A 12,453-nucleotide genomic window follows, 5' to 3' on the forward strand; every position below is an offset into this window, starting at 1 on the left:
TCTCTTAACCCGGTTTACAGAAATTTTGTTCTCTAGTATGTTCGCCCTACTGAACTTAACTTTTATTTGCTATTTCTCTGAATCCTCTATCAAGGATTTATTAGGTTGTACAGATAAGATATTTGGGTCTTGGTGCACACGATTTAGGATAACACGTCTTAGCACATCACTGGACTTTGCTGTTTTCACCTGTGTCCATTACACACCTGTTTCTACTGTCTCTGAATGCTACGGATGTGAGCGGCAGTGTGCAGCAATCAGGAAAGCATGCTGGCAGGGATGTTTGTTTCTGTGTTATGTTATTTTATTAGTTAGTTTTGTATTGTAATTGTTTATAATTCTTAATTTGCTTTTATGTTTGCTGTCTTTCCTTCTACCATTTCTCTCTGTTTATTTTCAATTTAAGACATATATCGTTATATTTTGTTTATGTAAGTCGTCTTGGAAAAAAAGCATCTGGCAAATAAAATAATAATAATAATAATAATAATAATAATAATAATAACTAATATCGTATCGAAATAAAAAAAAATGCATTATAAAAATAATTACAGTTATCACAAATGCACTGATGATTTTTAATGACAGCTGAACTTTTATTCAACAGGTAATTCCAAGTAGTCCATCTGTTCTAGTAATATTTAATTAGTATGTCTTGCAGTGTATTAGTGCAGCTGGCACTTCCGCCCAGTGGTTGTGAGGCTTTTGCAAGATTTCATTGAGAAAAGGCGGTGAGTGAAAGCAGCAGTGAGCACTCTTTCAAACAGCTTAAATTTTTTTTAAAAAACATGCTATTTCGGTATCCTTGAGGTACCCTAGGTTCAAAATATGCTACACTAAGGGTATCATAACAACAGAACATTGGACTATTTAAATAAATAAATAAATAAAAACAGGTAGGCTATGGGCCTCATTTATGAAAGGGCACTGAATGTGGCTGTAAAGTGCACATTATGTAGTGAACTCGTGACCACCATAATATAAAACAATAGTGCTTTAAATAGTGCGCCTATCAGTGGGTAAAGCCTGGTTTCCAAACAAACTAATTATCGCTCACTTTAAGGTGCACTCATTATTCAGAGTGGGGTGCCTCATTTAAGTACATTATCATGCATTACCATAAAAATCACATATTCATTCTTTTTACCATAGTGTGGCACAATAAAATCAGTGTGTGCCATAATTTGCCCACTGTTTTGTCAAATAATGAGTAAAATTGCAACAGTAAATACGGAAATAATGAACGGGCACACTAATTGCAATTATGGTGTACCGTAATGTTTAGTGCCCTTATGTGTTTTTCTTTCAGCCATGCGTGCACTGTGAACTATTTTATGTATATTTAAAATTGATTTATTTCTTTATTGTGTGCATTATATGTAAGGTACTGTATGGTCTCATAACTTGTAAGTGTGGCAACATGAACTCTGTTGTTGTTTTGTGTACTACTAAGTAGTTGGGTAAAACAGTGTGCTAAATTCCTATAGTTTCAACTTAAAATAATATTTTATTATTTCAGAATTATACAGTAATGTGTGTAAAGAAGGCATAATTTATTTGGTGGTACCATTATTTACAGTAGTTTATAGGCTAAAGTAAAATAATGGACTGGGTATTCATTTGATTTGACTATCTGTATACTGTATAGTTATTCTCAATGTCATGTGTACAAAGAACACAACACAGAAATGGTATTTTAGCAGAAAGGGAAATACATTTTAAATAAATTGAGCAGTATAAATGTGCACGCGTTGTTTTACATTTATTTTTTAAACCAGACACTTAATTATCGCATGTAACCTGTCCTCAGTTTGATGAGGGAGTATTGTATTTTATATTTGTAGAAACATTTCAGATATTTTCTATTGTCCCAAATCTAGTTTGAATAAAGGTGTGTTTCAATTGATCCTTGATAATTTAAGCATATTCATTGCCTCTTGTATTGGTATTCTCATATCATTATTTTAATTCAGTAGGCAGAAGCATGGCCTAAACCACGTGTGTGTTGAAGAAATTATTAATTTGTTTTATATTTGTTTTACCAACAGATAGCAGTAGATTCATGAGTCAACGCTGCTTGGAAATCCTGAAATACTGAACACCAGCTTGTATCCGTAATCCGTTTTTTAAAGAATATACTACACAATATTGTATTATTAGATTTTATATTACTTTATATCATCAGTCAGGATTGCTCTAGTAGGCTGTGCATTGCAGGGTTTAGAATTAGCAGGTACACACACCCCGGTAATAACAATACGAGGCTGGGAAGGTCATGTGCTGGTACTGGATATGTTTGGTTCAAGTCCCACATGAGGCACAAGTGTTAATCCCTAATTTTCCAAAATATTGTTTAATTAAGGTTTGGCTTTGAATCCAGTTCAAGTCACAAATTAAACCAAGTAGAGAACCACAACTTATCCCCATCACAAACTGTAATAATGTTTTCATGCAGCAGGAAAGAGCATGGTATTCTGATTCCCAGGTTAGTGGTTTCAAACCCCATGTTAGGGGCATGTGTTTTCCTTTTATTTTCAGAGACTGTCCTTTTTGATAAGACTCAGTTTTACAAAACGGGACAAGATGTCAGTGGTTTTAAGCATACAAATAATAATATAAAGGTGTTGATATAAGATCTTATATGCAATGCTAGACACTTGCATGGAAGCAAATGATGTAGTGTGATAATTTGCTAGCATGCTGTGCTGTTCCTCTTTCAAGGACTGGGTTAAAATCTAGCTAAATCATAACTTTATTTTCAAATACTTGATTAATTTACTTTATAGTCAATGAAAAGCACATTCTCCTATGGAAGTGAGATGGCACAGTGGGCTAATTTGCTAGTATTTTATCCTGTTTTCCTTGGAGGACTGGCTTTTGATCCCACTGATTCCTTCCTTTAGTTTCAAATAATTTGTTAATTCAGCTTATAGCCAGTGTAAAACACAACATTCCTGTGGCAGCCGGTGATGTAGTGGGCTAATCCCACGGCCTTCACTCCCTGAAGACGGCAGTTTGAATCCAGCTCCCAGAGGGGAGTTCCAGAGGTAAGTAATGATGTTGGTTGTGTTTCCACAGATGGAGAAGACCTCCCCTGTGGAGGAAGATGAGTGGGAGAGGATGGAAGGAGGGGTCCACATCTGCAACTGGGGTGTTGCTGCCTGAGAGAAGAGGAAGGTGGCAAGTGTACTTTTCTCCACAAGATTCTTATTGTGTGTATTCAATAATAGAACGAAGAATTATTAAATGCACACAATAAGAATTTTTAAGAACCTTGTGCATACACAAGTGGAGGAAATTATACTTTGCCACCTTCTCTCAGGCAGCAACATCTCAGTTGCAGGTGGACCTGGTAGGAGACAAAGTGGATTAAGAAAGGGGTCTCAAGATTCAGGGAAGGAATGGAATATTATGAACTACCTCTATAGAAGAAAAGACAGCCCTTAGATCAAGAACTGGCAGAGGACCATGAAAAGGCAGCTTAACATGGCTTTTTAAAAAAATAAAAGTCATGTATGTTTCTGTATTTATACCTGCAATTATTGCTTGGTTAATTAGAATAGCTATATCTATATATAATATATATATATATATATATATATATATATATATACACACACACACACAACCCCAGTGGTTGGGCTTGTTATGTTTAACCCGAACAAATTGTTGTTTATATATATTACCTTGGAAAATGGATTATATATATATATATATATATATATATATATATATATATATATATATATATATATATATATACATACACACACATACATACAGTGCCTTGCAAAAGTATTCAGAGCCCTGACCAATCCTCTCATATTACTGAATTACAAATGGTACATTGAAATTTCGTTCTGTTTGATATTTTCTTTTAAAACACTTAAACTCCAAATCAATTATTGTAAGGTGACACTGGTTTTATGTTGGGAAATATTTTTAAGAAAAATAAAAAAACTGAAATATCTTGCTTGCATAAGTATTCAACCCCCACACATTAATATTTGGTAGAGCCACCTTTCACTGCAATAACAGCTTTAAGTCTTTTGGGGTAAGTATGTACCAGCTTTGCACACAGTGTCGGAGTGATTTTGGCCCATTCTTCTTGGCAGATTTGCTCCAGGTTGTTTAGGTTGGTTGGACGACGCTTGTGGACTGCAATTTTCAAATAGAGCCACAGATTCTCAATGGGATTGAGATCAGGGCTTTGACTGGGCCACTGTAGGACATTCACCTTTTTGTTCTTGAGCCACTCCAATGTTGCTTTGGCCTTGTGCTTGGGTTCATTGTCCTGCTGAAAGGTGAATTCCTCCCAAGCTTCAGTTTTTTAGCGGACTGAAGCAGATTCTCTTGCAGTATTTTCCTGTATTTTGCTCCATCCATTCTTCCTTCAATTGTAACAAGATGCTTATTCCCTGCTGATGAGAAGCATCCCCACAGCGTGATGCTGCCACCACCATACTTCACTGTAGGGATGGTGTGTCTTGAGGCATGGGCAGTGTTAGGTTTGCGCCACACATAGTGCTTTGAGTTTTGACCAAAAAGTTCTATCTTGGTCTCATATGACCACAAAACCTTTTCCCACATCGCAGCTGGGTCACTCTCATGCTTTCTGGAAAACTCCAGACGTGTTTTCAGATGGTACTTTTTGAGTAATGGCTTCTTTCTTGCCATCCTCCCATACAGGCCAGTGTTATGCAGAGCCCTTGATATGGTTGACTAGTGCACCATTACTCCACTCCCTGCCACTGAACTCTGTAGCTCCTTCAAAGAGATTGTTGGCCTCTCTGCGGCTTCTCTCACAAGTCTCCTTCTTGTTTGAGTGCTGAGTTTTGAGGGACGGCCTTTTCTTGGCAGTGCCTGGGTGGTGTGATGCAGCTTCCACTTCCTGATTATTGATCCAACTGTGCTCACTGGGATATCCAAACACTTGGATATTATTTTGTACTCTTTCCCTAATCTATGCATTTGTATTGCTTTATCTCTAACTTCTGTAGAATGCTCTTTGGTCTTCACTTTCCTTCACATTCACAGCCTTAGCAATGATCCTTCAACAGTGGGGTTTTTATCCAGAAAATGTGACAGCAACTTTAATGGTTCACAGGTGGAGGCCAATGGTAAGGTAATTGTGTCCTCGTTAGGGCAATTTCTTTCACTGGTGCAAACTGGGAGCTTCCACAGCACAGGGGTTGAATACTTATGCAAGCAAAATATTTCAGTTTTTTTATTTTTCTTAAAAATATTCCCCAACATAAAACCAATGTCACCTTACAATAATTGATTCTGAGTTTCAGTGTTTAAAAATAAAATATCAAACAGAATGAAATTTCAATGTACCATTTGTAATTCAGTAATATGAGAGAATTGGTCAGGGGTCTGAATACTTTTGCAAGGCACTGTGTGTGTATGTATATATATATATATATATATATATATATATATATATAGTTCTTAGTATTTGTTGAGAAAGGGTGTATCATGTGGTTTGTTTTACAAACATAATAATGCTCCAATCCAAACTATTGAAAAATAATCTGTAAATATTTAGCGTTAGTGTGAAATGGCGCCCCTAGTGGTCAGTACTTTGGGCTGCCAAATCCCTTGCTGAGTGGTTGTGGTGATGGTAACAGGAATGTGCAGACGTTTATTCTTTACTATTCAGAGAGAATGGGGAGAGTGGAGAGGGGAGAGGGCAGCAGTAGAAGGACAGCTCCTTACACACCACATCATCAGGGTGAAAGCCGCGGGTAGCTAGCCGGGCGATTTCATCCAAGCTCAGGCTTTGCTCGCAATCCTGAGAGGCAGAGGGAGAGACACTTCACAAATACACGCTGGTCTACACCTGCATGTCAGTGTCTGTGTGGTGGTTGCAGTTGATACTCTGTGTGTGTCTTTGTACTGTCTATGTGTGTATGTGTTGCAGTTGGTATTGTGTGTGTGTTTGTGCTCCAGCTGGTATTGCGGGCGTGTCTGTGTCGGATGCAAATTTGGCGGAACAGCGCTAGATTCTAGCGCAAGCAACATGTAAATTCTGGCAGCAGTAGACCTGTTTTAATTAAAAAAAAAAAAATAATCCCTTAGCAACCATACATGATTATACACACTCCTCCACATACACAGGAGAGGTTTGTGTCATGTGGGAGGCTTGATTAGGACGGGGGTTTGATAATTTAGCACAAGCATTCTGTCTGGTGCTAAACTTTCAAAACGGTTTGTACCCCAGAACAGCCTTTTAGTATAGTTATTCACAATAACTTTGACAGCATTTATGTCAGAAAGCCATGACAATTGTAACACTTCATATCACAAGAAGTGTTTGGGACAATACAAACACCCCGTGAAATGAACAAAAAACAACAACTGTATGACCTACACCTGATGTGGGTGCCATGACAGTTGTGGGTGGAGTGTTCTTGTTTACTAAAATCAGGATTAAATATACCGTATTGCTTCAATTTGACGCCGCCCTCAAATTAAAGACGCCCCCGTATTGACGCCGCAGTCATATATTAGGTTTTTAATAGACGCCGATATCAATAAAGACATTTTTTTCACCCCTATAAAAAAAAAAAAAACAACAACAAAAAAAAAAAAACACAGTAAACAAATAAAAGCGCAACACTGCCTATGTACATGTAACGCCCCCGAAGAGATGGGAGCCTTAATCTAGCACGTACCTTACAAACTAGTACAGTTCTGAAAGAAAATCCAAGATAAACTACGTACAGAACAGGAGTCCATCAGAAGTTCTTGCAGGTGGTTTTGTTGTTGTGTTTTTAGTTCAACTAATTCACATACTCAATCCCGTACAAATTAAAAACAATGTGCTTACTATCTATGAGAAGATTTAGTTTCGGTTTCTCTTAAAGAGAAATTACAAACAAGTAGTTTAAAACATCTACATAACACTGCCACACCAGCATTGTCCCGCCCTTTAACAACCAACACACACTCGCTGGTACAGTACTCCCCTGACCTTCCAAATCCGACATATAGGTTATGCTGTACTACATGACAATGTAGTAATAGAACAATACTCCAAACTCTTGTCAAAGAGCTGCACAGCTTCTGTTAGTATCATTACCTATTCTGCTATTGTGTACCTCTAAAATCTATCACTTCACTATCTTGAAACTCCCTTTAAACACAAGACTTTTCAAACAGCCTGATCGGTACAGTCCAAAATATAACCTAAAAAAAAAACCCCAAAACATTTAGAAAAATATCCTCATACAGAAAAACATTTATCGATTGTTTCTCAAAATTCTGCTGTTTGTGTTGTCCACAACAAGATGCATGTTTTCACACGTGTAACAAAAACTCATTAGAAACATCATAAAAAAAAGTTTTATTTAAGGCTTTTCTGGGTTTTTCATTTATTTTTATACCACCTCAAATGTAAATTGGTGGTAGGTTGCCACATTTAACCGGCCATAAACGGTATAATATTATATATATCTTATATATATATATATATATATATATATATATATATAACACACACACACACACACAGTACACCCTTGCTATAAAGGCCTTCATTATAACGAACCTTGCCCCTGAACCCCAAATAATAATTTAAAAAAAAGATATTACACACACACTGTGAACATCCTGGTCTGTACGGACATTTTTTTTTAAAAGGAGTAACGCAGGCATATCTCTGTCTTGAATATGGGTTCACAAAAAAAACACTCCGTTTTTTGGCTTCTTCAGCAGCCATGCGGCAAATTAAAATTGATTAAATGAAAAAAAAGTACTGTATATGAATCAGGTCTTAGAAATTCTGCCATGTAATTGGTTAAAACCACATCACACGACCAAAAATAGTTCCAATTATTGCCTGTGACGCTACTAACGATATATAATATTATATACTCCCTCAAATTATGTCCTCGCGATGAGAATCCTTCCTCACTTCACACAACAGAGCAAAATGGTGGACAAACATGCATCTCAACCTCCTGGGCAGTGATTTTGTGATGTAACAGAAAATCAATTAGAAAATATACTACAAAACAAAGACGCTGCGAACACTAAAATCGTAATAAAAACTTTGCTTTCACTGTTTTCTGACTTCCCAAAATTCAAACAAACCCACTGGAAAAATGTAAATAAATATGACGTTCTCAAACGCTCCGTGGATGCCAGAATCACAGTCAAATCCAATCCTCTGATTAAATGCAAAAGGAAATGAAAATTACATAGCTCAAGACAATTTCTGACCATCGAAGTGTGAAGAAACAAGACGCTAATCTCAACAGCAAATTGACAAATGCAACAGGACTGAGCATATTGATCCAGGCAGTAAGCAGACCGCTGCATGGCTATCATCCATTTTGTCTGCTTCCCTAATAAAGGGACCAATTGTAATTCTTATAGTAGCTGTTACTGTTGCACCATTTGGGAGTCCAATGAAAAATCAGACGAATGATGAATAAATGAATGAGTGATAAGGCAGCAGACTGACCATTTCACAGGAGCGCGACAAAATCAATAGCATTTTTAATGAAGAAATGTTATCCTACATTTACAAGGCCTATCAGTGTAATGAGAGATACTATTGAGACAGGAGCTTTAAGTTGCATTTATATGTAATTATGAGTTAATCACTAACTCAGTCCTTAATGGAATCTGATAAGACAATTGTTCATTCTTTTTAGCGTTCCTGTGGAAAAAAAAAAAATCAACTCATAACATCAGCTCTGTTTGTGTGCTGCTTGAACATCAGATGCATTTAGATGAAAATATTAATCTTGAATCATTCCAGCAATGTAAACAAAGTTGTTTTTGTGTAAATGGGAACAGTGCTTTGTGAATTTTAAAGACAATTTGCCACGTGTACATTCTGCAGTGCCTCGGCCACTTCATCAGATCCTGTTACCTCCACTTGTCAAAGCCCATCAGTTATTTAACCCAATATCCATCTCATTATTTTTAAAACAGCCAGACATGTGTGTTATTAACTATTGGAGTTAAATAATAATAAAAGCTTGGGGTTTCATGCCACTGTACTGTTTTATTACTAAAAAAGTTGGGATGATGATCACATTTTCAGTTGCTGGTTAAAATAGATCACAATAATTACGATTGCCCTGGTCGTAACCCTAACCCTGGTCCTGGAGAGCCCCAAATCCTCAGGTTTTAGAGGTGTCTATGTCTTCAATGGCTAAAGATCTGGAACACCTGTTAATCTTGACTAATTAAATCATTAATTGGTGCAATTAAGTAACCAAGAGCTAAGTGAAAATGAAAACCAGAAGACTCCAGTAGTGCACCAGAACCAGGGTTAGAGACCCCTGTCTTAGGTCAAGGGTGGCCAATCATGGTCCTGGAAGGTAATTCCACTTCTGGTCTTTGTTCCAACCCTGTTTTAACTCAATCTCTAGACCCTGATCTAGTTAATGATCTTATTTTACTTCTTAAACCTGGAGTAGAATAAATCTCCAGCACCGTGATTAAAAATGTTTTTAATTGAGACTTTCTCCATCGTTAGTCGTTCTTCCTAACTCACACACTCTGTTTTTACTCGGTCTACTCTTGTTGGTTTTGTAAAAAAAATAAATAAAAAAAAAATAAAAAAACAATACCATACTTCTCTCGACCCAGCCTCTCCTTATGGACGTATCAGTGATCGATGAGGTTAGAAACACAATTATCTTTAATAATATTTCAGTACAGCAAATAATGAAGACTAAAGAATTTCAATAGCATCATGATAATTTAATAGCATCATGATAATTTATTTTTGTTCTAATCCTAACAAAGTTATTTATGATCCTGTTCTATACATCAACAGTCCTCAGGTGGCATCAGTAGCAATTAACTAATTACTACAATTACAATTCAGGCATTACATAGTGCTGTTCATCAAGATCAGTGCACATGGATTAGAAGTGTGGCACTTGTTACCAATTTTACTCAGGAACAGTTGTCCAGTGACACTTCAAACATAATCTATTCATTTATGGGTATACCACTACTTTTTACTCCCGCAAAACAAGCAACACAATGGGAAGTTTTGTCCCAACTTTGTTTTGTGTAAATTAACCACTTCTCTGTTCTTACATTTATACAGGGCTAACCCTTTTTGTATATAACTTGGCCCCTTTTGTTGATATCCCATCATTATGTGGCTGGATTTGGCTGTTTTTGTACATTTTTGGACAGATAGCTTATTTTTTTCAAACAATAATTTATTATAATATATATGAAACAAACAACACTGGGATTCAAGCATGTATCCAGAGTATCGTCCTATGTAGCACCATAGTCATGTTATTCACTTCATATTAATTGCCCATGTAGCTCTTATCTAGTAAAACAGCAAGCAGATCAAAAAATAGATCGCTATCCATGATGAACTGAAGAAACCAATCTCACAGCAATGTGAAGATCCAATTTTCAATAGATGGAACACAGATTAAAAAAAAAAAAAAGAAATAGCTATCAGATATTCTGTGGCAAAACCAGTTACTAAGCAACACACTTAAAAAGAAAGAAAGAAATAAACTGCTGAAAGTTATTAGAACATGGTATTTTATTTTTCTGTGTATTTTCTTTTACTTAAAGTGGTACAAGCAGAGGGTTAAAAACAATAATTTTCTACGACCTTACATAAGACAAAGGCAAGTCTGTGAAAAGTGGCTGAGAAGGAGACTATTTATAAACAATCTTGTGTAAGATGTGCAAACTCACAGAACACTGATCACTTGACATGTTACCTAGTAGACATTAGTAATACATCTGAGAATGCTCTTAAAATAAGCTAAACATTAACTTTCACATTAACTTAATGAAGGACACATGGCTCAGGTAATAATATTACAAATTATATATATATATATTATATATATATATATATATATATATATATATATATATATATATATATATATATACATAAACGCTGTGTAACACAAAAACGCTGTAAGTATTTAATTGTCTGAGCAAAGCAACTCAAGCCCTGAAGGGCCATTCCACTACAGATGGGATGATTAGGATATGATTAAATGGGATACTTTAGAGTTGTTCACTGTAATGAATAAAGACATGGTGCCCACCTAATTATCATTTATCCCAGCATCAAGAAGATCTCCCATGAATCAAGATGCCTGTTTGAGCTGGTAAGATTAGAGGATTTTAAATGGTCCTTTGATTCTAGTCAATTGCAGCTTAGCTTAGTATCAATCTTCAACACAGACCTTTTCTGTAGACACTGAAACTTGATTTTTAAATCAAGGTGAGGCTAAATGTAGTTTTGAACTAAATTCACAAAAAATTAAACAAACGAAAAAAAGAAAATATTCTCAAACTTCATAAAATGTAAAGGACAGATGAAGAAAGTTTCCCTGTATTATATTCCCGGGTGATAGAATGACTGGCGGTATGTTTTTGTTTTATAAGAGCTACACACTGTAGTTCAATTTTTAACTGCAAATTGGAGTTATTGTAAACATTCTTCTTACATTTTTAATGAGGGCATAATGTAAGAGAAACAGCAGATTGAGTGATTTGTTGATCGGTGGCATTGAACAATGAACAATGTAATGGAACCATACTGAGAGAATCATTGAATACAGCTGTGGACCATCTGTATACACTAAGTTAAAAGGCTGTGGTCTGTATGATTGATATGGACAAAACACATGGCGCAGTGAAAAGTTTTTTTTGTTTGTTTGTTTGTTTGTTTGTTTACTGGACAACACAGATATTATAACTATCATAGAATACAGAAGCCATATTAGGTCAGAGGTCAATGTCCAAGTCACTATGCAGTCTGTATACCTGCAAGCCCAAACTCAGTGTGCATTTCTGTTCTTTCATGTCATCATATGTGAAACATTCTAATTATATATAATAATTATAATTGAGATTATCTTGTTTGCAGTGAAATCCAGTGAAAACAGTGGTGAAAGAGAATTAAAAGTAAAAATTGGATAAACACTTTATTTTACAGTACAGTAATAATAATAATAACAATAAAAGCATTTTATAATGCAATGCGTTGAACAACCTTCGAAGTGGTTTCAATTATACACAACTACAATAATAATAATAAAACGTGACCAATGCTTTTTACATTTAAATCCCAACAGGAATGTAGAGTTAAAAATAAATCACGAGAAAATGAAAAACATATGTACACACTCACTCCTCCTCCTCCTCTCTAAGAGGTGGGTAGTGTCTTCAAGATTAAAGGCGTAAATGAGACCTCAAATCTGACACATCCCTTTGACCCACTAATTCCCTGATGCTATCCACTGCAGTGAATGTCACGTTTTCTACTCACACTAAACAGGTCACATTTTCTCAACCAAAAAGAAAAGCTGTCTGCCTATCCGTGTAAGGGAAGATACATTTAAGAAGGAATTATTCTGCATCGTAAGCAAGCAATCTTCTCTCAAAAGTTCATCACATCATGACAAAACTGGAAGCAGTTTTTTTTTT

This window comes from Polyodon spathula, chromosome 20, assembly GCF_017654505.1.
Source record: "Polyodon spathula isolate WHYD16114869_AA chromosome 20, ASM1765450v1, whole genome shotgun sequence".
Lineage (NCBI taxonomy): Eukaryota > Metazoa > Chordata > Actinopteri > Acipenseriformes > Polyodontidae > Polyodon > Polyodon spathula.